Source organism: Papio anubis, chromosome 8 (assembly GCF_008728515.1).
Source record: "Papio anubis isolate 15944 chromosome 8, Panubis1.0, whole genome shotgun sequence".
Taxonomy (NCBI): Eukaryota; Metazoa; Chordata; class Mammalia; order Primates; family Cercopithecidae; genus Papio; species Papio anubis.
Genome location: NC_044983.1, coordinates 57,582,304 through 57,608,683, shown reverse-complemented (window position 1 = coordinate 57,608,683; position 26,380 = coordinate 57,582,304). Strand labels below are relative to the sequence as shown.

The window sequence follows — 26,380 nt, the reverse complement described above, 5'->3', positions numbered from 1 at the left end:
TCTCTTGTCCTTTTCTGCTTGTCAGGTTTATTTCTTGTTTGCCCTTACACCAAGTATGTAGTAGTTGCCTAAGCTTAGTATGGGATTTCCTGCCACACCCCCTATATGGAACACTCTCTTAGTTGTAAGTAAAATAATCATCCAGGTTACAAAATGAAGGTGTCCTGGTCAACTACATGTGGGACTACTTTGTGTGTCTTAAAAGCCTGGTGCAGTGTTATTTGAAGATTAATATGTGTGTACTCAATTGAGTTAAAGTCACTCTGGATGCTCTTTGCCTTCTTATTTCATGACCTACTTCTCTGTCAAATCCATCCCCTTTCACTAATTTAGTCATTTGTGTATAAAGTAAGGGGCCAGAATGAGTATATAGTACTACAGGTTACTTTTACAGTCCTTGAAATCAGACCTCCTGGGTTTGTAGGTTGGATTTTTGTGCTTTCTAGCTCTAGTACTTCAGATATATAGCTTAATCCCTTTAAATCTCAATTTTCTCATTTGCAAAATGGGAGCGACAGTAGTATTGCACAGGGATGAGGTGAAGATTAATTTAGAAATCCATGCAATGTGTTCAACCTAATTCCAGGGTCAATGTAATGCTCATTGATTATTAGTATAATTTTAGTCAAGTAATACATATAAATCCTCCTTGTATACCAAGATTTGATTGTGTCTCAGTCAGTGCCTCAGTATCTTCCTCTGAGATCTGTGGTAGTAACAGTACTGATCTTCTAGGGCTGGTGTGAACAGTAAGTGGAATAATACATTCTGGATGCTTGGCACACTTTGCAGCACATGTGTTATACCTCTATGCATTGTCTTCTATCCTCCCCACCACAGTCAAGTGAAACTGGTACTATTGTTACCCCCTAATTTATAGACCAGAATCTAAATAAATTGTTTAAGTGAACACAGATAGTGTTGTCTGAGTAAGAATTCAAGTTCAGGTCTGTCTGAGATTAGAATTTGATAGCTCCGTCTTTCACCATCTGCCAGTGGAAAGTAACTGTGAAATATGCCTTGCCATTTTAAACTTTCCCCACTACACAGACCCTAAATGTGTGCACTCTCTGTCAAACACGAACATAAAAGGAGGCATTGAATGTGACATGGAGTCATTTTTCTAGCCGAGAAAAGGGTGATGTTAGAGATATGATTGTAGTTAAAACTGAGAACATATGGATGTGATTTAACTGTGAATTTAGCAAGTCAAAGAAAATGAGAAAGCAATAAAGAGAAATTTTTAAGTAGAAATTTTTGTTTTCCCTGAGCTTTTATAACAAATGACTGATCAAATACTTCTTCACTCTGTCATCTCTACAGCCATGTCAATTTTGTACAATAGCTGCATTTATCCATTTAAAGTGTCTTTTTATATTTTCAGTCATGATAAAAGTTTAGCAGACCTTCTTCAGTAAATGGTGTATTCCTGCTTGATAAGATGATTTCTTTATCTGCCTAGCACCTTCTAACCTCACCAGAATGGAATAATTGCATTGAAATTTCTGTCCATCATGTCTTATCCTTAAGAATAATAATGGAACATGTTAGTAATTAACCTCCTAAACGGAGCTTGCAGTGAGCTGAGATCCGGCGACTGCACTCCAGCCTGGGCGGCAGAGCGAGACTCCGTCTCAAAAAAAAAAGAAAAGAAAAGAAAAGAAAAGTAATTAACCTCCTAAAATTTATCAGGCAATAGGAAGCATTAAAAGATAATTAGTGAGTTGTCCAATCTCCTGAACTTCAAAATGCCACATTGCAAAATAATCTTGAAGAATGCTATACCTTCCTACAGATAAATTGAGTTTTATATTTATAGAATTAATGGCTTTGAATTTGCATACTATTTCCTGTATAATTATATAGTAAACTCTAAATATAAGAACACTAGCTCACAGATCATTAGAGAATCTTATTTATCGAAGTTATTATTAACCACAAAATAAAGTTATTTTGGTAGTGTATGAATAAGCTATCATTTTCTGAAACTACAGGTTTATAATTTCATTCATTCAGTGACCACATTTTGATTGAGCACCCAGGTTGTTCTAGGTAGTGGGACACAGCAATGAAAAAGACAGACAAGATCTCTATTCAAATGATGTCTACATTCTGGTGGTGGGATGCAGTCCTTCAACAGAATAATCATTAAGGAAAAATCAGATAACAAAAAACGTTCTCCAGAGAGTTAAAACAGAGAGAGACAAGGTGGCAGCAGTCACGTTTTACATCTTTACTGACTGCCTGTAAATACTATTGTGTGGAACACTAAACAGAACCATTAACTGTGCCTTCCTGGAGCTTATAGTCTAGTCTAGCAGTTTTCTGTGTGTATAGAGGGAAAACATATGAGTGTAAAATGTCACATAAGAAAAAATGTGACTAATGCTTAAAGAAGACAAATGTCTGAAAGAACACTTCAAAATGTGAGGACAAGAAGATGGGGTTTTGTGGGAATAAAATAGTATTTCATGTGAATCTTGAAGGATGGGTAAGATTCCATAGGCGGATAATGATAAGGAAATGAGTAAAGATATTCAATGAAACCAATGAGAGTGAGCAAAGCAGCGGAGTGAAGTGCTAGGGAGAAGGGCAGGGGTCTTGATAGGTGAAGTACAGGGAGTGGGTGCAGACTTGTGGGATGTAGAGGGGTCACCGAAGAAGACGTTTTAAAAATTGGTTTGCATTGTTCCACTTGACTGGATTTCCAGATATAAATTCCCACCTCCAAGTTCAAATACATAATGTTGCAAATCAAATGACAGCTTCAATATCTTCAACGACATTTGTTAAGTGTCTAATCTAGAACAGGCATATTTTTTAATACCAGAAGTGTCTCCTTTTTTTTTCTCAGTTCCTTTAAGGATATACCTGTGGTATTGCCATTATGCTTTGATATTATAATAGGCAAGGGGTCAGCACACTGTGTCTGTAAAGGGTGAGATATATCTCTAAATATTTTAGGCTTTACAGGTCGTTTGGTCTCTGTCACAACTACTCAACATCTTTGTCATAGTATGAAAACAGCCACAGATTATACACTAATAAGTGAGTGTGGCTGTTTTCTAATAAAGTTTTATTTACAAAAACAAGCAGTGGGTCCATCCACCTTTCAAATTGACTATAATCCTATGAATATAGAATTCCTGTGTGCTCACTTATTGTGGAGTGGATTTTATACAGTGGTCACTCAATTAAAATTAGAACAGAACAAATACTTGACAATACTTTATAGCTTATAAGAAATCATTAGCAGTCTCTTCCAGACTCGATCTACCTACCCATAATAACCAATCAGCAAATAGCTCATTAGATTAGTACACTGTTGATTCAGGTCATTTATTAAAATCTTCCAAATAACTAAACTGAATATTTTATAGCTCAGTCATTTCCAACATGTTCACAATCATTACTAGTGTTAACTGCATAGTGATTCAACTATTTATTCCCAAAATATCTTATAATTATTTGACTAAAATGGTATGCTTTTTTAGTTATTTCCCCCCTATTAATTCAAACATTGAGAATTTTGGAAAATAATTAAGAGTTTACATTATCATATCATCATAACATACAAATGCTTGCTTATACTATATTTAATGAATAGGTCAATATTCTGATTAATAATAGTGGTAAACAATGGAGGACTGGAGTCAGGACCAGAGAAGCTAAGGTGAGTTTTGAGGAAGCAGGGAAGATATCACTAGGAAGGGAGACCTCCCTGAAAGCTATAGTGAGTGATCCACCGGTTCAGATCTCTCAACCAGTTTGGAAGCTCTGCTGACCATTGAGTGGTGGGCAAGGACAAACAGTCAGAAACTCCAATGCCCAGGAAAACAGCTGAAAAGAGATCATCAGCCAGCACTGTAGGGGTTTCATAAAGCAGGTAGGTGAGTAGATTTGAGGGGTCAGGAAGAAGGGGATCTTGGCTACTGAGTCCGTTTTTAGCCAGCAATGAATGTAAGCAGATGCATGTGGCAGTGGTGATGGATAATAGATAAATACCCACTCTTAATAGGAAACACCTACCAACAACAGAGACCGCCTCCCTAGTGTTGTCACGAGATGGTGGTTTGTTAATGGAGTTGACTATTGCCCTTTTTTTTCTTTTCTCTTTAGGAAAAAAACAACTTAGAAACACTTTGAGATCATGAGAAATTTCTCATATCCAAAACCAGGAGAGGGACAAAACTGACATTCCATTGTGAATACATGCTCATAACGTGAACTTCTATGACAGTAATTTTCATTTTCTTCAACATTAAAAATCAATCAAGTTCAACATAGTGGTAATTTGAATCAAAATATAATTATAGCCAGGTGAGGTGGCTTGTACCATTAATCCCATTGCTTTGGGAGGCTTAGGTAGGAGGGTCACTTGAGGTCAGGACTTCAAGACCAGCCTGGGCAACACAATAAGAGTCCCCTCTCTAAAAGAAAAAAAGAAACAAACAAAATAAAGAATAAATTAGTTAGGCATAATGTTGCATGCCTGTAACCCCAGCTAAGAGGCTGAGGCGGGAGGATTGCTTGAGCTAAGGAGTTGGAAGCTGCAGTATATGATCGTGCCACTACACTCCAGCCTGGGTGTGTGTATATATATATATACACACACACATGCACACAAACAATAAATAAGGTGATATAATGATTATTTATATATCTCTCAATGCCTCTCTGCATAAAACTTTGATGATGTTTCCACACTATAAACTTTCAGAAAATTAATTATAACTTTGATGAAATAAACTTTAGAGAAGAAAACTACACATATGACTTCTAAATGATTTTTCTTTATTTAAACTGTATTTTTAAAGCACATAAAATGAGATGGCAACTGTGCTTATCAAAAAATGAGATCTAGTAAAGAAACTAGAAATGACTTAACGAGATCTAGTAAAGACACTGGAAATGACTCACTGTCTTAAGCTAATTTTAAGGGCCTGAAAAAGTTAAGAGGTTTTATAACTTCTTTGAGTCTCGATGGTAATCATGCAGATCTGTCTATAAAAGTTTTTTAAATAGGGTGCCTGTAAGAAGACTCAATATAAATGAAAAATTTTCAGACATTCTGTTGAAAATTCTTGAAATTAAAAGAAATCAGTATGTGCTTACATTGTAGTTCAGATTCTTACTCTTAATTAAGAATTTAGTATAAGTAAAAAGTTCAGTCTACATACTCATGTATGCTATAAAGGAAATTTTTTCTCACATTCCTCCAGCAACACAATTTGCATTTGAGAGGTCTTATTAACTGAATGATTGAAGCTTAACCTTAAATTAGGGTCCTGCCCCATCACTTTCTCTAGGATGATACTATGTTATGTGGGTTTATGTGATGCCAAGACCTCAGATTGGAAGTGGGGGAAATACCATGGAATCCATTGATGTTTTTGTGTCATCTATGGGCTGACAGTCACCAGCACACCCTTCTCCCTTCTGGTCTTTGGCTATTCGATCATGCTGGGACTTTTCTATCCTGACTATTACCTCTCTGCACCACTATTGACTCACCATGACAAGTTTGAGCCACTCTGGGGCCCATGGAAGATATTCCCCTGCTCCTATACTGATTTGGGGACAATCTCCCTAAACATACTATGTAAATATTTTTTCTTCCTACAACTTTGTGGCTATGGGAAATCTTTGAGACCTTGCTGGATATTAGAGTGCTAGCCAGGGGAAGGCGACGCAGATCTCCTCTCTGTCTTAGATTCTAATGATGGAGGGAGGATGCCCCTTCTTAGGCAAGTTGCTTGTAAGCTTTCTTCACTTTCTTCTTGGTTCATCCTTCCCTTCACCCAAAGAACCTGTATCTAGTCTTGAAATAGGAAGTTGGGATTAACATTTTGAGAAAAACAGTCTGGCTTTATTCATCACATATCTTTCCACATTTTTTTGTCGATATCGGGTTTTAAGCCAAAAGTATTGGCCTCTTTTTCTTTCTCTTGTGCTGGAGTCATCCCTTCACTTAGGCATGGGTGTAACATACGGAATAACAAATTTGCAGAATGAAAACATGTGGAGCCATGGAGCCATGCATGGTAGTTTATGCAATGAGGATCTTACTAGGGGTTGTTGAAAATCCGTATCTGAGGAAAGGAGTCAAAGTGGGTCAGTGTCAGTTTTCAGGATTGAAATTCAGGTAGAATTAGTGTGGCAGATCTGATTGAGAGAAATGCCTTGTTTTTTGTTTTCTGTTTTTTGGTTTTTGGTTTTTTTTGAGACGAAATCTTGCTCTGTCACCCAGGCTGGAGTGCAGTGGCGCATTCTCGACTCATTACGCCTTGAATTTTTTAACTGCATATTGTTCAGGATGACTTGGTGAAGACTGGGGAAGCCAAGTTGAGTCATTGAGGAAATAAGCTGGTCATACGAGAACAACTTTTGACCTATGATACTGGCATATATTAGGGGATCAAAAGGCACTGCCTTAGAGCATAGGCCAAATTATATTGAAGGCTTATTTTTTTTCTCAGTCTGGTTCATTGAGGTATAACTTATATACAACAAAAGTCACCCTTTCTAAGTACAGATGAGTTTTGACACATGCATACAGTCATGTAACCACCACCACAACAAAGAGATACAGCATTTCTATGCCTCTAGGGCTTCCATGCAGTCAACCTCTGCCCCATCCCAGCCTGTGATAACCACTGATTATATTTCCGACAATAGAGTTTTGCTTTTTCCCAGTAATGTAAACAAGATGACACCATATATAGCCTGTGTGTCTGACATATTTTAGTCAGCAAAATGCTTTGAAATCTACTCATGTTGCTGAATGCATCAGTAATTTGTTCCTTTTTATTGGCAAGTAATGTTCCATTGAATGGATGTACCATAATTGGGTTTTCATTCACCAATTGAAGGACATTTGAGTGGTGTTTAGTGGTTGTTGATTATGAGTAAACCTGCTGTAAAGATTCACATAGAGCTCTGCATAGAAATTTTTTTCTTCTTGGGGAAAGACCTAGAAACAGAATTGTTGGTTTATATCCTAAGTGTACGTTTAACTTTATAAGAGTCGGCAAACTGGTTTGCAAAGTTGCTGGCATCTCATCAGCAATATATGAATTTTACTGTCTCTGCATCCTCACCAGTCTTGCCATTGTCAGTCTTTTCAATTTTAACCTTTCCACTGGGTGTACTGTGGTATCTTATTGTGGTTTTAATCAGTATTTTTCTAATAATAAATGCTTTTGGGCATCTCAACATGGCTTATTTGCTATTTACATATCAACATTATATTTATATTTCCTCAATTCCATCACTTGTGATATTTCTGGCATATATTTACTTCTACATATGCTGTAAACCCCATAATACATTGTTACTAATTTTTGCTTTACATAGTTATCTTATAAAGACATTAAAAGTAGAAAAGTTGTCATTTATATTTATTATCGTTTTTGCCATTAATATCTTACTTTTCACCTAATAACTTTCTTTAATATATAATCTTGTGTAGTCTGCTAGCAATGAATTTTATCAGCTTTGATGAGGCAGAAAAGTATTTCCTTGTCTCAATATTTAAAAGATTTTTTTCTGAGTTCAGAGATCTGGGTTGATAGGATTATTTTTAGTCCCTTAAATATGTTACTTTGTTGTCTTCTGCTTTACATAGTTTCTGAAAAGACATTTACTGTGTTCTTAATTTTGTTGTTCTGAATATAAACTCTGCCTTATATCTATGGGGAGTTTTGGACAGAAGTGTGTGTTTTCTGTTTCAACCCCAGCAGAAGCAGACTTCTGCTTTGTGTTAGTGTAGGATGCTGGCCCTCAACAATTTTCTTGAACTTTCCCCAAGGGTAGATGCCTTTTGCTTCTACCTCCTAGGTAGAAGTGGAAATTGTTGTAGGTTCATCTAGATGGCCTTGGTTCTAGCTTTCTCCATGGCATTATTTCAGAACCTAATTTTAAATCTTATTTGAGCTCCAAGGCAGGTGAATTGTAAGGAAATACTCACTATACATTCCTTACTAAATTCTACACCATTATAATATGTTGTACTGGTTGTATACCTAAGCACATTAAATGAGATTTTAAGAGAAAGCTATACAGACAAGTGAATTTTTAAAGAGGTGAACATGTTGTAGATATTCCCCAAGGTTTCTCTGAGAGTAGCATCTTAATTTTCATTTTGTTAAACACAAAGTTAATATTGGATTGGCTTCAATAATGGGCATAGACTTTACTAGTGGCAATTTAACCTCTTCCCTTCTTATCATTGTATCACACTCCAACTACCCTTGCTGTTGTGATAACAATCATAGACGCTTTTCCAATAATCTTGCACTTGTTTTTTTATGTAAATTTAAAAGTGGATAAAATGCAGAGGCCTTTAAATCTGCATTTGTAATTTTAGCATTACTAAAGGCCAACACATCTCTTCAGAAACCACATTGTGATTATCAAATAGAGATTACCCCACATTAAAATTTTCCCCTTTCATCTATCTCCTAAAATAAGAAAATGGATTAGCTTCTGAGTAGTCTTTCTTCATTATTTTTTACCTTTTTGGGCTTGTGTCCTAGACTAAGGTGCATATTGTTACATATCTTACAATTTTATAAAATATCTCAAATTCAATTTATTCTACATATTTGTTAGAATGCATGTCATTGTGTCTCCTAGAATACTTTTTAAAGAAAAAAAAATACAGAGAACAGTCTTTGTGTTTATTTTTTAATGGCAAGAATGTAGGATTGGAGTGGGGCTTGTGGGTCTTTCCACATATTTACCATATCAATAAATGTTCTATCCTGGGAAAACTAAAGATTCTTCTAAAAAATTAGAGAATTTCAAATCATCCCCTAAGTGGCATGTTTTTTGTTTTGTTTTTTTTTTAATGAATAAGTTGGTTTTTTTTATTGTTATTATTATACTTTAAGTTCTAGGGTACATGTGCATAACGTGCAGGTTTGTTATATATGTATACTTGTGCCATGTTGGTGTGCTGCACCCATCAACTCGTCAGCACCCATGAACTCGTCCTTTACATCAGGTATAACTCCCAATGCAATCCCTTCCCCCTCCCCCCTCCCCCCTCCCCATAATAGGCCCTGGTGTGTGATGTTCCCCTTCCCGAGTCCAAGTAATCTCATTGTTCAGTTCCCACCTATGAATGAGAACATGTGGTGTTTGGTTTTCTGTTCTTGCGATAGTTTGCTGAGAATGATGGTTTCCAGCTTCATCCATGTCCCTACAAAGGACACAAACTCATCCTTTTTTATGGCTGCATAGTATTCCATGGTGTATATGTGCCACATTTTCTTAATCCAGTCTGTCACTGATGGACATTTGGGTTGATTCCAAGTCTTTGCTAACTTTGACAATTACGTGACCCAACTTGACCAAGGGAAGAAGTGTTTTAAACTCCCTGTGATCCAGTTTGCTTTGTCTAAAAAACTGGATAATAGTTGTACCTACTGTATACGTTTTATGCAGATTAAATGATATAATGTTTGTAAAATGTTTGACTGTGCCAGAAACATACTAAACACCAAATAGATGCTATCTATTTTTACTAAAATGGTAATGCAGAAGGAAAAGAATGTGAGCAGAAAGATAAACAAATCCACAAAATGAGAAATACTGGGCTATCTGCGGTAGCCTCCCCCTTATCCCAGGTTTCACTTTCCAGTTTGTTACCCACATACAACTGTAGTACAAATGTAGTCAATAGAAAATTCCAGAGATAATCCACTCACAAGACTTACATTGTATGCTGTTCTGTGTAGCATGATGAACTCTCACTCTGTCCTGTCCCAATGCCACTGGATGTGAATCCTCCCTTTTTCCAGAGTCTCCCCGCTGTAGAAGCTCCCCATCCTCGGTCACTTAGTCACCAGCTGCGTTATCACATTGACTGTAGCAGTATCGCAGTGCTTGTGTTCAAGTAATCCTTATTTCACTTAATAATGGCCCCAAAGTGCAAGAGTAGTGATGCTGGCAATTCTGATATGCCCAAGCGAAGCTGTCACATGCTTCCTTCAAGTAAAAAGGTGAAAATTCTCCACTTAATAAGGAAAGAAAATAAATCATAAGCTGAGGTTGCTAAGGTCTATGATAAGAACAAATGTTCTACCCATGAAATTGTGAAAAAGAATTTCAATTTGGTGCCTTCCACAGTTTCTTTATGAAGGTATGAAAATAATCTAAATTTAGATTTTGGTGATGGTTGCACAACTCTGTGCTATACTAAAACTGTTGAATTCTGTACTTCAGGTGGGTGAATTTTGTGTTTTATGGATTTTGTATAAAGATGTTAATTAAAATAATATTATATAAATTGAATTGCATATCATGTAACAATTCAGGAATAACTTTTTACTCAGAATAATTCTGTAGAGCTACATCCAAATTTTGCATGTATCAATACTTCATTTCTTTTTATTACTGAATAGTACTCCATGCAAACCTCTGATTAACCATTCGCAAGCTGAAGGACATCTGAGTCATTTCTATTTTGGGCTCTTACAAATAAAGCTGCTATAAGCTTTTGTTTCTCTGTGATTACAAAATTTAATTTCTCCAGGATAAATGCTAAGAAGTGTAATTGCTGAGTCATATGGTAGCTCCATGTTTGGTTACTTAAGAAACTGTCAAAATCACTATCAGAGGAGCTGTACTATTTTTATATTGCCACAAGCAGTATAGGCATAATCTAGTTCCTCTGCTCACTAGCACTTGGTTTTGTCACTTACTTTTAATGATTCTGATATGTGATGTTATCTCATTGTGGTTTTGATGTACATTTTTTAACTCATTCATGACACTGTACATCTTTTCATGTGTATCCACCATTTTTATATCCTGTTTTATAAAATATCTCCTTTTTTTTACCCATTTTCTAATCAGATTATTTTGTTTCTATGGTTGAATTTTTAAGTTCCTTATATATTCTAGATATTAATTCTTTTTGCAAAATATCATTTGCAAATGTTTTCTCCCAGTCTGTAGCTTGTTTTTCATCCTGTTGAAGGGTATTTGCAGAGCAAGAATTTTTAATTTTGACTAATTACACTTTACCAATTTATATTAATAGACCATGCTTTTCGTGTTAAGTCTTAGAACTCTTTGCCTACCCCTAGATCTTGAAAATTTTCTCTGAAGTTTTTCTGTAAAACTTTTATATTTTTAAACTAAAGATGTATATGAACTATATATTTATTTATACATTGATATTCATTACTTGATTTTTCTATATGATATGAAATATAGCTGAAAGTTTATATTTCTGCCTATGGATGTCCAATTGCTCCAGCTATATTTGTTGAAAGGCTATCTTTTCTACACCTTTGTGTTTTTCCACCTTGTCAAAAATCAGTTGGGCATGTTTGTGTGTGTTTATTTCTGGGTCCTTACTTTGTTCCACTAATCAATGTGTCTTATCTGCCAATATCACACAGTCATGGTTATTGTATACAACGTATTGTATATACACTGTATTTTATAGAGAAAGACAGCTGTATAATTACTCTTCAAATTGAATGAAATGATTCTTCCTGCCATATTATTTATCATGATTTTTGTTATTCTAGAACCCATATATCTCCATATAAATTGTAGAATAATTGTCTATATCTAAAAAACATGCTGAGATTTGATAGCAATTGCACTAACTCTGTATGTCAATTTGAGGATAATTGAGATCCTTACTAAGTTGAGTCTTTCAATCCATGAACATAGTATGTCTCATTTATTTAGGTCTTTCTTGATTTCCTTAACCAGTGTTTTGTAGAGCATAAAATCTTTTACATGAGCTATTCAATTTCACCTAAGTATTTGATTTTTAGAGCAAGCATAAATGAAATCAATATTTAATTTCAATGTCTATTTGTTTATTGGTAGTATTTAAAAACATAACTGATTTTTGTATATTTGTCTTGTATCCTGTCACCTTGCTGAATTTACCTATTATTTCTAGGAGCTTTTATGTAGATGCACTGAGATTTTGCCTTATTGCACTGGCTAGAACTTCTAGCACCATGTTGAATGAGAATGATGAGAGTAACCATATGGTGTTAAACCTCAATTTTAGAAAAAAAGCATTGAGTTTCCACCACTATGTACTATGTTTCCCATAAGTATTTTATAGATGCCCTTTATAAAGATGAGGAAGTTCCATTTATTTCTATTTTTCAAAGAGTTTGTAAAATCATGACTAAGTACTGAGTTTCATCAATGTTTTTGCATTGATTGTGATATAATCATGTAATATTTCTACTTTAGCTTGTTAATATCGTGTATTTTGTTAAATAATTTTAAAATATTTAACAAGCCTTACATCCCTGGAGTAATCCCACTTGGACATGTTGTAAAACTTTTTATATATAGTTGACGCTTGAACAACACTCTCCCTTAATCCCTCTCAACCAATGATTTTTTTCTCACTCTTAAATAGTTTTTCCTTTTCCAGACATTATATAGTTAAGGTATACAGTACCTACTTTTTTCAATTTAGCTTATTTTACTTAGTAATATACTGTATAAGGTTCTCCATATTTTTCACGGCTTGATGGCTTATAATGCTGAATAATATTTTATTGTATGAATTTGTTGCTGTTTATCCATTCACCTTCTAGAAAACATCTTGGTTGCTTCTAAGTTTGGGCAATTATAAATAAACATCCATGTGCAGGTTCTTGAGTGGACATAAGTTTTTATTTCATTTGGGTAAATACCAAGGAGTATGGCTGCTGGGTTATATGCTAGAAGTGTGTTTAGTTGTTTAGTTTGATCACCCTTTTTAGAATTTTACTTTAATTTAACTGCAGTGTTTTTAAGTGTATTTCTTTTTACATAATTTTTAGTAGTTGCACTAGGTATTACATTATAAAAAACTAGTGTCAAATGTATATTGGTGTATGAGTGAAGTATTAAAAACTTACCCCTCTTTAAATTATTTATCCTCCCCATTTAAAATTGTTTTAAATATTTCCTATACATATATTGAGAACTACATCAGAAAATATTATAATTTGTCTTCAACCAACAAGTATAATTTAGAAGGGAAAGTGCATTAAATTTTGCCATTTTTGTTGCCATTTCCTTTTTCCTCCTTGATTTTATATTTCATTTGTTATTGTTTTCTTTCTGTTTAGAGAATTTTCTTTAACCATTCTTTTAGGGTAGGTCTCCTGATGACAAATTTTCTAATTTTTTCTTTATCTGAGAATGTATTGGTGTCCCCTTCATTCTTGAAGGATAGCTCCACTTAATGTTGGATTCTGGACTGAAAGTTCTTTCCTTTCAGCACTTGAAAAATATTGTGTCACAGCCTCCTGACCTTCACAGTTTCTAATAAGAAATCTCATGCCATTTGAGTCATTTTCCCCCATATTTTTTCTCTCTTGCTGATTTCAAAATTTTTTCTGTTTTTATTTTTCAGAAGCTAATGTGTTTGTGTGGATTCCTTGAGTTTATCTTATTTGATATGCACTCAGCTTCTGGAATCTACAGTACTTTGCTTTTGTCAGATTTTGGAAGTTTTCAGCCATTATTTCTTCAAGTATTTTATCAGCTCTACTTTTTGGCTCCTCTCCTTCCAGAACTTCAATGATACATAAGTTATACCTTTTGTTTTAGTCTTACAGGTCTCTGAGGCTCTGTTCTTTTTTTTTTTTTTCAGTCTAATTTCCTTATTGTTCAGATTGTGTAATGTCTATTGTTCTATCCTCAATTTCATTGATTTTTTTTTCCTCTGTCCTCTCTATTCTGCTGTTTAGCCCGTCCATTTAGTTTTTACTTCTGTTATTGTAGATTTTCAGTTGAAGAATATTATGTGGGGCTGGGAATGGTGGCTTACACCTGCAATCCTGACATGTGGAAGGTCAAGGAGAAAGGGTCACTTGAGTCCAGGAGTTTGAGGTTAGTCTGAGCAACATAGGGAGATCCTGTCTCTACAAAAAAATTTTAAAATGAGCCAGCGTGGTGGTGCATGCCTGTGATCCCAGCTACTTGGAAGGCTGAGATAGGAGGATCACTTGAGCCTGGGAAATCAAGGATGCAGTAAGCCATGGTCGCACCACTATACTCTAGCCTGGGTGACACAGCAAGACTCTGTCTCAAAAATAATAATATAAAATAAAATATGGCCAGGCACGGTGGCTCACACCTGTAATCCCAGCACTTTGGGAGGCCAAGGTGGGTGGATCTCCTGAGGTCAGGAGTTTGAGACCAGCCTGACCAACATGGTGAAACCCACTGTCTACTACAAATACAAAATTAGCTGGAAGTGGTGGCACATGCCAGTAATGCCAGCTACTCGGGAGGCTGAGGCAGGAGATTTGCTTGAACTCAGGAGGCAGAGGTTGCAGTGAGCTGAGATCACACCATTGCATTCCAGCCTGGGCAACAAGAGCAAAACTCCATCTCCAAAAAAATAAATAAATAAATAAGATAAAATAAAATAAAATATTTGGTTATTATCTCTTCTATTTTTTTCTGAGACTTTCTATATTTTTCATTTTTTCAAATGTGCTTGCAAATGCTCATTGAAACATTTTTATGATGGCTGCTTTAAACTATCAGATAATCTAATATTTCTGTCTTTCAATGTTGACATCTGTTTATTATCTTTTTTCATTCAATTTCTTTCCTGGTTCTTGATAATGATTAGTAAATTTTTCATTAAAACCTGAACATTTTGTACATTTTTATTACATTTTAGATCTTATTTACACTTGCTGGTTTGGTTGTCTTCCTCTGACACCATGTCTTCCTCTGACACCAATCTGGGGTGAGAAGAGGAGGTACCACCTCATTACTGCCAATTGGGTAGAGAAGTCCAGGTTCCCTATAAACTTTCACTAACACCTGATGGTGGAAACTCTTTGTTATTGCTGAGTAGAAGTGGAAATTCTGATGTCTTACTGAGCCTTCACTTACACCTTCCTGGCTGGTATGGGCTGGAGTGCTTCCTTAGTGCTCCATACTTTGTCACAACTGACATCATGGGAGAGATGTGACTTCCTTACTGCTGGGAAGTTGCAAAAATATTTCCAGTAGGCCTCTTCTGAAACTACCTCATTGGGAAAGTGAAAGGGTACCTCATTATTGCCAGGTGGGGGTAGAAGTCCCCCTATGTGAAAAGGTAGAACTTTTCACATACCCTGATCCTGTGGGAAAGGGGGAAGGGGCTCATTAATGCCAGGCCGAGACAGCCTTATCTGACACCACCCTAACAGGATGGTTGGGACGCTTTGCTACAGCCTTGAAAAAGTAGAATCTAGGCTCCCCACTCACGTTTGCTGACAAGGGTGGGGTGGGACCATAATTCTTTCCATGGTTTTTGGTTGAAGTAGTCACTATTTTCTAAACATTCTCTCTTATTAGGCTGTCCCTCTAGTACTCCTTACATAAGAGAGAAAGAGTTTTTGTTAGGACATCCTTCATCTAAACATGTTGGTACTTCTGGAATTCTGGCTTCTCCAGCATCTAGACTGGTATATATAAGACAAAAACTAAAACCTAAGGAACTCACCAATGTGTTGCTTTTTGCTCCAAAGTACCTACTTGGTCTGCTTTCTTCTCTCCAAGATTCATGGTATTTTTGCATTTATTTTATATTTAATGCCCAGGCTTTTAGCTGTACTTAGTAGAAAGAATTGGGAGAAGTACGTCTACTCCGTTTTCCTGGAAGCATAAGTTTGTCTCCTGTCGCATTCTTTTGATTTACATAACTGGAGCTTCAACTCTCATGTATTATTCACTATCAATGCATGGACTGCAGGTATATGTGGGATCCACCTGACCTATCAAAAACCAAGAAGCGAGAAGTCAGGGGTTGTTAAGATAAATAATGAACATAGTGGTTGAGGACTATTCCCTTCTGAGCAGAATCCACTATACAAGTTTTCTCCAATGTTGTCTTCCCTAATTCAGCAATATGGGGAGACATCAGCAATTCTGATAGCAAAGCAGCTAGTCATCTAAGGAATTTTTTCTTGTAGGCACATGGATGCCCTAAAGCATCTCATTCTTAAGTCTGGGGAAGTGTTCTCTTCCCCAGTTCCAAGAACCTTGGCCTCTTGAAGAATGAGACTTCCTCTTCTTCTGAGTCATGTTACTATTTTTGGTGGGGGAGATGTCACCTCACAGCAACTGAAGGTAACTGATCCCAAAGCTGACACTTCTAGGAATGTAGAACCTGGGGCTACTTAGCACCTTTGTTCTCAGGATTGGAAAAAGATCACCTTCTGCATTTGACACTATCCTGCTCAAATGCAACTTAGAGGTTTGGTTGCCAAGTCCTGAACTTTTCTCTTTAGGAAACTCCGAAATCTACATTGAGCCTTCCACTCAATACAGGCCTAGGTCTAGCATTAGAGAGATTTATGAGAACACAGCAGAAGGAAGGGCTTATAACATCCTTTCTGTCTGAAAAATATATGACCTGAACTTGCTAAAGCTTAAGGAAGTAAACTGGACTCATTAATGCTGGTACTCATATAAGGTATTGATATTCTCAAATTTTATGCCATTTAACTTTGAAAAAATCATATTTAAAAGATTTCAATATTTGTTCTCCATAAGAATTAGCCACTCACCTATTCAGTCTCATTAACTTTCTATTCCTCATAATTGAAATAAGTGAACTTAATAAGCTTTAATTCTTTCTCCTGACTCACTAGCTTGTTCCTTTCTCTCCGGAATTAATAAATAAAAATCATCACCAAGATTCTTCTTATTCAAGGAAGTTAGAAAATATTATTCTTATTGCTTACCCTTTCAGTTATTAGTAGTTTCATTTTTTCCTAGGTTTTATTGGAATTTATGGTCACAGTAGCATTCAAACACTATACCCAAGAGGTTTAATTGAGATGATGATGGAATAATAAAGAATATCTGCAACAATGTACATATGAATAGTTAAGTGAATGGAAATGACTAACACTGTGACACTATATATAAATTATTAAACTATTCTCAAACTATTTTGCATATTATTTATTGTATAAACTTACAATCTCTTTTTCTAGTTTTCCTTTATCTAAATATCTTTCCATGAGTATATCCCATATTCTTACTTATAATCTTTAATAAGCAATTACATTACAATGGAACTAATTGTGGTAATTTCTGAACATCTTAAATGAAAAGTACGTGCTTTAAAAAAGAAATATAGAGGCGCTATCTATCTGTTCCCCAATTCCACAAAATAAAGATATCCATTGCATTCATGGGAAGCCCAAAGAGAATAATTTTATCTATAACTCCAAACTTGGGAACAGTAGTAGAGAATGAGTGGAGACAATCTTCCAAAATAAAAAGCCTATCCAAATAATTTGTGAATATTGCCAAAATATAAAGATGGTATTGTACAGACCAGTCTATGTAGAAAACTCTCATTGGAGAAACACACTTTGTTTTATTCAGTCAGTAGAAAATACAAGAAAAATAGATTGACAGAAAATAAAAATTATAGTTCACTTTTCAATTTTGGTTTGATGTAGAATCCAGGTGAATAAATATTCTGCATAATACTGCATATATTTAAAATGTTAGGCTTCTGGTTTCAGTTGTAACACATAAAAGGCTTGGAAGTCATTAATCCCATCTTGCAACAAGGAAAAAAAAGCTAAAGACACTGAAAAATCAATTTCCCAAGGCCCTTCAGAAAATTGGCCTGTTGACCTAAAACAGAGAAGCTGACGCAAAATTAATATAAGTAGAGAGTTTATTTGGGCCAAACTTGAGAAATGCAACCAGGGAGAATAGATTCAAGTTGCCCTGAATACACACTGCTATTAGCAGCAGTTACAAGCAGATTTTTAAAGGCAAAAAAATGGGGGACAGTGAGTGGGCTGATAGAAAGTTGTTTGTCAGGAAATCTCATTGGTTTATAGAAATAACACTTATTAGTGATTGGCTATACAGTCTTAAGCTACAGGGTACAGGTTATAGTGTCCTGTGTGGCATTATTAGGTTAATCTATAGCTACTTGTAACAATAGCAAGCAGTTTGAAGAGAGGAATAGGTAACTCAAAGTGGAGAGTAGGATGGGATTGCTGTCTCATCTTATTGTCTGGTCCTGATAACTAATAGAACTTGCCTTCCTCAGATAAAAGCTCTTTTCTTTTCTCATTTCCCTTTTTTGATCTAAAATCTTTATTCTTGAAAGAACTGATGATGAAAAGTTGAGTGTCAAAATGTCTGTCATCGCTGGGAAGATTCATTGCTGAGTAGTGCTGTCAAAGTCATTGATCTATGGCTGCTGTCAGTTGTTGAATTATACCTAGTCATTAGAGTAGTATGAATTTAGCTTTTTCAGAAGTAAAATAACGAGAAATAACATTTAAAAATTAAATAGTAGAAACATAATGCACAATCAAAAGAGGATTTGTGTGCCACAACAACATCAACAAAATCTATTTAGTCAGGGCGTCAACTAAAACTGGGTTATTTTATAAAGAAAATTAAACTGGGTTCTTTTATAGAGATTTGTTGTTGCCAAGAAGTGATTCAGCATCTACTCCAAATTGTACGCAAATAATAAAATGCAAAAATAACAAGGCTATAAGCTAATAATAGATGTACTATAATTTTCTTCTGAAACATACCTTTTTTCTTTTTCCAATTCTCCATTTTCATCAAAGATAATCTTAGCAGGACCAATTTATCTGCAAAACAAGTTTCACTCTTATTATATTTGGCCTGCTTATTTGCATAAAGTGCAACAAGAGTACAGAATGGCCATACAGGTTCTTTTAAAGTTGGCTTTGCTGGGACGTCTTTCATAAGAAATTTCAGATGAGACTTTTAAAACCCTTTAGGCTAACCAAGTAAAAGACTTTTCATCAGACTGTCTGCAATACTTGTGTGAATTGGGTGAATTCCTATCTTCTTGAGGTGCCAAAATAACTTTAGGATCCTGGGCCTGTCAGAAGATAACATTCTTTACCTACTGCAAGGATAGAAATTTTGTAAAGGAACCATGTAGACAAGGTACAGGTTGTTTATTGGCTCTGTAAAGTCAACCTGCATTCCCCAAAACACTCTGGTCATATTTGAAAATATGCCATTCCAGTTAAAGCCTCAGTAAAATTACAAGTGTATCTAACTATGTTCCGTTACAAAAGAAAACAGATTCTTATTAAACTTATGCAAACAACTATATCACCATAAAACACGACTACTCATGAACAGTTTGCAAACTGTGGAGAAATCTGGTAGTGAGAAAGGCAAATGTGTTAGTTTTACTCACAAAAGTATACTTTACCCAACTGCTATAAGCCATTAATGACTCAAAAAGAAAAAAAAAAAAAAATGATTCTGGAAAACAAAAGTGAAAAAAATCACCGATTTTTCAAAGAAAACCAGTTCCCCAAAAATATTTCAGTTCACTATTAGTTTATTCTCATGCCGTTAATTCTTGTTACATTTAATGTTGGGTGAGCAAACCTCATGAACACAACAGCTTTTTAATCAGAGGCCTAGAAGAATTTTTTTCCTGGATGAATTATATGATTTCCAAAGTTATTTGAAACCTATATTCAGCAGTACTTGTCAGAGTCCTTCTCATGAATTTCCTTAAGGTAGTAGCAAATTTTGGACTGCAGTTGATTATAAATCATTTGTTGAGAAGAATCAGAGTATAAAAATAATTGCCTGTGAGAGACAAAAGTCATAGAATAGCCCTGGTTAAAGACACAATTGACAAGAAAATGATTATTTCTGTGCCATACAACTTAACATAATAATCATAATTATTATTTCTAACACAAACTCAGAAATACCAAAATTTTATATAACTCATAACATTTTATACGTTAATAACATATGTACACAAATATAAGCCAAAAAAGTTAAACACCATTTCATATGTGACAATTCTTTCTGTATAATGTTTACATACCAAATAAGCCTAATATGTCTCTCTTGGACAGGAAGCCTAGTATCCAAAAAGTTAGTTTGAGATTGAAAATACTAAAAATACTAAAAATTTTTATATGAAACTTTGTCAAATATCAAACATTTAAAACACAAGTTCAAAACAGCATCACAGGTCAGTGTAAAATAACAGTGATTCATTTAGCCAAAATAATAATTTAAAGATTTTAAAAAGCAAAAATTTTCCTCTTCGATAGAGAGGAGGCACAGTTTCCCTAAGAATCATAAGACCTAATAAAGACACCATAAAACAAACAAAATCTGTCTCTCTTCTATGTTTTGTAGTTTACTCAAAAAGTAAACAAAAATCTTATCTTAATAGTATTATATAAAAATCTTAATCAAAAGAGAAAAATTATTTCTAGAAGTATATGTTTAATGCTAAAGGTAAATTTAATAAAACTTTATAAATCAATTCATCCAATCTCAATCAGCTTTGACCACACAAGATAAGATTTCCATAAACCTTTTATAATATCTTACAATTTTTCTATTAAATATCAGGTTAATGCCCCAAGAAAACTCTGTTATTCCAGCACAGGGGTCCAGACTCTGGCCCTACGTCAGTGTGCTTTTGATATTAATGTTCAATTTTTAGGAAAACTAAATAATTCCCTTTTTTCACCAACTTGATTACACAAAAAATTCCTTTGACAAAAATCAATCTTCCACAAACCTTCCACAACTTCCTTAAACCTTTAGTTTTGTCCTGTCATTTTACTGTTAGGACAAAAATTTCCTTTCCTTTCCCCCTTACTATTTTGACCACAGAAAGTTCTCTGACATGTAAAAGAAAATTTACACTCTCTTTTCAACTGTCTTTACATTTTACTTTCTTTATACATTCTGTATATAGGCTTGTTTCTCTTATATCTAGCAGTTTTAATTAGATATTAAATACAATGTTAAGTCTTAGTAACTTTTTATTTTAGTGAAAAACCTAGGAAATAAACTTTTGTTAAATACCAGATGCAGTGTCCAGGACAAAAAACAGAGCTGTGGAGACAATACTGGGGCATCTAATCCCTCTGAGCATGGCCAAGACACAGCTGGGCCAGGGAAAACGGGGCCTTGGTGTTGATCCCAGGCCTCACCAGGGTCATTTGTCTACATCCCAGAATTTGGAGGTTTAAAATTAAAGACAAGCTCACAGTAAGATGTGCGTAAGGCTTTCAAAGAACCCAGGAGTCAGCCCTTACAGCTTTAACTTTCAGACAAATTAAGCAAGTACCAAAAGTATGACAGAAGCAATAGTTTTATGACCTTAACACATAAAATAGAAACAGCCTAAACCTGTCTGACCAATAGGCTCTAGCAAAAATATCTAAATTACATTTTGAATATGTTTTTGTTTTATTTTATGAACAATTTTAAACTTATTTTTATTTACCGAAAATTACTAAAGTCACATGAACTCATAAAGTATTGGGCTGGCTTTTTAATTTATGAGTACTCATTTAAATTTAAGTTACTTCTGCACCATGCATAGACAATATATAAGTATATGTATAGACACATATATATGTATATGTGTAGACACACACATATACATATATATATGTAGACACAAAATATAACATACACATGTACACATATATGTATCTAAAAGCTAAAAAGATCAAGGAGTTTAATGCAAACGTGGGTACAGCTTTAGACTTGAAAAGAATCTGTCCATTTGAAATTATTGGGAACTCATTAGGTAAAACAGAAGTTTCTTCAAAAAAAGAATAGAGTCTTTGGTGCCTTTTCTGTCTTCCTTAAGGGTTCCCAGGCTGTTAGAAATGTTTATGGTCTCCTCATGTGGTATCAAGGGTGGCAAGAGGAAGGAAAGACCAACAGAAGTAAATGAAGAAACAGACAAAGGGAGTGCATGTGGGCATATGTTTAACAGGGAGTTAGGAAGACAGAAATTCAGTAGACTGAAAAGTTTTAGAGAGAGTGAAAAGAGGCATATATATATATATACACACACACACACACACACATATAGTTTTATATATATATATAGTTTTACACACAGACACACACACATATATGTTTGTATGTGTATATATACATAGCCTAAAATTCAGTTCTAAGTCAATTTTTGACTATAGAGCTCTCTTAAAAAATCTTTTTAAAACTCTTATCAGATTTTAGCTTGAATAGCCTACATTTATGGCTTTTGCTTTGTTTTATTTTTACCAAAAGTACCCTCCCAAGTAAAATGAATAAGCTTTAACCAAGGTTTTGACTTAACTGAGAATGCATGAGACACTTCCAAAGAGGTCTAAAGCAGTCTTCACAAGACCCAGAATCACCCCAAAATACAACTCCAAGAAAGGAAAGATCACTAGTCACAAATGGATTACAATCCACATTTCTATCTGGCCATATTTTCTAAGGTGTCAGCGTCTCAGCTTACCATCAACACACAAAGGTCCAAAAGCCTCATGTCTCCCTCATAGACAGAAGACAAGAAACCTGAAGCTGTCCATAGAAGTTAAAAGGATCAGTAACAAATGGGTACCGCAAAAAGTAAAAAGTCACACAAATATCAAATCAAGAGGGACTGACTGCCTGACCAGAAATCAAACCCAGGCCACAGTGGTGAAAGCATACAATTCTTACTACTAGACTATGAGGAGAGGGCAGCCTTTACTGTTAATCTTGCAAGGGAACTAAATCAGGTAGCTTGAGCTTACAAGGATTTTGACTTGTTTTAGATCAGATCTCAGGAGGAAGGCTGCTTAGCTAATTCCCTGGAAGTTAGCATTTCAACATCAGTGTCAGTCATTAGTCCTATTTTAGAAAAAATATTGTTGCATCTGCATTTTTATAAACAGTTTTAATTTTGTTTATTTTCTCCTTTTAGACTATTAATCTTTTAATTACCGTTTTATTGCCCTAAGCAATTGTAAACTAGGCAACAAAGGAGACCCTTTGTATAGTAGAGACCCATATTGTCCTTTGAGTAACCTTTTTATTTGGGCAAAGAATAGTTTGAGAATCAGGCAGTCCCCAGAACCAGAAGGGGTTCATAGTGATACAGGAGTTAAGAAGATATTACTTAGGCAAATAGTAAGGGTAGGGAAGTCATCAGTAAGGCTTTTCTTTTTAATGAAAAGCAGCCCCAAATAATTTTCTAACAAAGAGCAGCCTATAAAGTCGAGCAGCAGACATAGACAAGCAAGCTGGGAGTTTGCACTGATGAATGCCAGCAGGAACTAGGGACTAGACATGCTCAAGATGGCGGCTCCATCTTCTCCTCTCTGCCAGCCACGTGTACTGTAAGGAGTAGACAATATGGCACTGGCAAAGGAGAATTCATTTGTATAATAAGATCAGGGTGGGGAGACCAGCCTTCCCCAAGCATTATGTAAACATTGCACTTAATCAAACCAACCTGTGAGCCCTAGGTAAATCAGACTGAGCACTTCTTCAAGAACTGAGCACCTCCTCAAGGGGGACTATAAAATCCGGTGAATTTGCCACCAGCCAGTCCTTTCCACTAGGAAACCCCTCTCTCTAGAGAGAGAGAGCTGTTTCTCTTTCTCTTCTCTTCTGCCTATCAAACCTCCACTCCTAAACGCCTCCTGTGTTTCCATATCCTAAATTTTCCTGGCATGAGATGACTAACCCCAAGATATACACACCAGACAATGTAGCTGCTTCAACAGCAACTCTGAGTCTGCCCCAATAGGGAGTTTCAGGGAAAGGGTCAAAGACCTAGTAAATTTCCTCAAGTGGTGGTGATGCATATCTTTTGTTTACTTTGAGAATTTAAGCAATATTCTCAGAATCTCTTTTGGAAGCTTTTTAGGTGCCACTGGAAGTAAGTTTCCTATTAAATTGATCTTGTTCTAAAACCAACCTTTTCCAATTGTGCACACAAATACATTATTTTAGGTATTTCAAAAGATCCCCACTTTTGGTCATTGTTTTTTTATTATCATTCTGGGAAAGATGGGTCACTTTCCTAGATATCTAAAAGAGGGTGCCCCATAACTGTTGTACACAAAACCAACTGGTGTTTAACTAATAGGAGTTGGTAACAAATGAAAAATCAAGCCCAAATTTCAATAGAAAAGCACTGCAGTTTTTAAAAGCATGCTATGTAAAACAAGACCACCAGTAGCTAACTGCGATTTATTTACCCATGCCTCTGCTGTGAGACAGGAGTGAAAAAACTTTGACCTGAACCCTCATTCTATGTCAGAGGCAGAGAAAGAGCAGCTCTCTGCAGAGCTCTTAACTCAAATCAACTGTCTAAAGACAGAGGCAGAACCCCTCAGTTTTAAAGAGGGAGTTTGAAAAACAGCCCAAATAAGAGGTCCAAATGGGACCAAATAAGCCCAAATAAGACCAAAAGGTGAGAGGTCAAAATTCAGGAGAACTGACCAGCAACACCCGATCGCACTTCTGAAGACAAATGGTCATGCTGGTACCAAACGCCACGTTCGGAGTATTGGGGAGGTCACTCTGAATCCTGCTGACTTATGCCAGATATGTCAACCTAAAAAGTATTGATGAAAAAGAGCAAAACTCTGTAAAATATTTGGAGGGATTTACTCTGACCCAACTATGAGTGACCAAAGCCTAAGGCACAGTCTCAAGAGGTCCTGAGAACATGTACCCAAGGTTGTACTTCCTTGAGGAAGTGCTAGAAGTAAAATGGTTGGGTTACAGCTTGATTTTACACATTTCAGGGGGCAGAAGTTACCGGCAGGTATCAATCTATTCATGTAAGATGTACATCGGTTTGGTAAGGAAAGGCAGGAAAACTTGAAGTGGGGTAGGGGCATGCCTCCAGGTCATAGGTGGATTCAAAGATTTTTCTGATTGGCAATTGATTGAAAGAGTTAAGATACTATCCAAAGACCTAGAATCAATAGAAAGGAGTGTCTGGGTTGAGATAAGGGGTTGTGGAGACCATGGTTTTTATTATGTCAATGAAACCTCCTCTTAGCAGGCTTCAGAGAGAATAGATGATAAATGTCTCTTATCAGACCTAAAAAGGTGTCAGACTCTTAGTTAAATCTCTCTTGCATCAAGAAAGGATCTGAAAACAAAGGGGGATTCTCAATAGGATGTAGACGTTCCCCACAAGAGACAGCTTTGCAGTGCTATTTCAAAATATGTCAAAGGAATATATTTTACAGCAAAATACTTCAATTTCTTTCAGAGCCTGCTATCTATCATATGATGCTATATTAGAGCCAGGTTGGAATTTGGTATTTTGTGCTACAAAGAGTCTGTTTTGTCATGTTTAAGATCTCTGTTTTACTGTTAATGCTGGTTAATTGTGCCTGAATTCCAAAGGGAGGAGAGTGTAATGAGGCATGTCCAACCTGTCCATGCCATCGTGGCCTGAACTAGTTTTCCAGGTTTACTGGAATATATTTGGCCAAGAGGAAGGAGCCATTCAGTTGGTTAGGGGCTTTTAATTTCATTTTTGGTTTACAAAGGAAGAGGCTGAGGGCAAAATTAATATAAGAAGAAATTTGGGCAAAGCTTGACAATTACAACCAAAGAACATAGATTTAAGTTTCCCTGAATACACACTCCTATTAGCAGCAGTTACAAGTGGATTTTTAAAGGCAAAAAAAAAAAAAAAGAAAAAAGAGGGAGAATGAGTGGGCTAATACAAGATTGTGTGCCAGGAATTCTCATTGGTTTATAGAGATAACATTGATTAGTAATTGGCTATACATTCTCAATAAGGTGTGGTGTATAGTGTCCTATATGGCATTAGGTTAACTTATTTTCTTTTTTTTTTTTTTTTTTTTTAAGATGGAGTCTCTCTCTGTCACCCAGGCTGGAGTACAGTGGTACAATCTTGGATCACTGCAATCACCGCCTCCCAGGTTCAAGCAATTCCCCTGCCTCAACCTCCCAAGTAGCTGGGATTACAGGTGCACACCACCACACCTGGCTAATATTTGTATTTTTATTAAAGACGTGGTTTCACCATGTTGGTCAGGCTGGTCTCAAACTCCTCACCTCAGGTCATCCGCCCACCTTGGCCTCCCAAAGTGCTGGGATTACAGGCGTGAGCCACTGCGCCCAGCCTACTAGGTTAATTTATACCTACTTGGGGCAATCACAAGCAGTTTCAAGAGATGAATACATAACTCAAGTGGGGAAGTAAGGTATGATTGCTGTCTCATTTTAATCTCTCCCTGGGCCTGATCATTAAAGGGACTTGCATTCCTCAAATAGAAGTTCCTTTTTTCCTTCAGGTCACAGGGAAAGCTGCCAGCCCAAAATCTAAAGTGACAGCTGCATATAGGGAAGTGCAGTCAAGATCAGCTTACCTGGTTCAAATGTCAACAGAGCCACAAGCTAGTAGGAACACTTAAATAACCTTGAGGAAGTGCTAGAAGTAAAATGTATACTAGTATGAGAGGGAGAGATTCCTGATATCTAGAGCCTTAGGGGTCCCCTTTTTCAAGGGTTTTACCTCCAGGAACCCCACGGTGTTCTCATGCTGAAGAGCCAA

At 35.8% G+C, this 26,380-nt stretch overlaps 1 long non-coding RNA gene across 12 annotated transcripts in view; it reads right to left on the bottom strand.

Moving 5' to 3' along the window:
• Window positions 1–26,380, bottom strand: part of LOC101013960 — a 93,666-nt gene that overhangs the window by 52,981 nt on the left and 14,305 nt on the right. For 8 of the 12 annotated variants that reach the window (XR_001905574.3, XR_001905570.3, XR_002523825.2 and 5 more), the window contains 3 exons: window positions 18,570–18,629; window positions 15,491–15,761; window positions 9,723–9,993 (listed from right to left, as the gene is read on the bottom strand). This is a non-coding gene — a long non-coding RNA (uncharacterized LOC101013960). Of the gene's footprint in view, window positions 1–1,692; window positions 4,431–9,722; window positions 10,022–15,490; window positions 15,762–18,569; window positions 18,630–19,342; window positions 19,618–26,380 lie in introns of those variants that run through there. The other 4 variants (XR_001905582.3, XR_002523824.2, XR_002523827.2 and 1 more) reach the window with 4 other exon arrangements.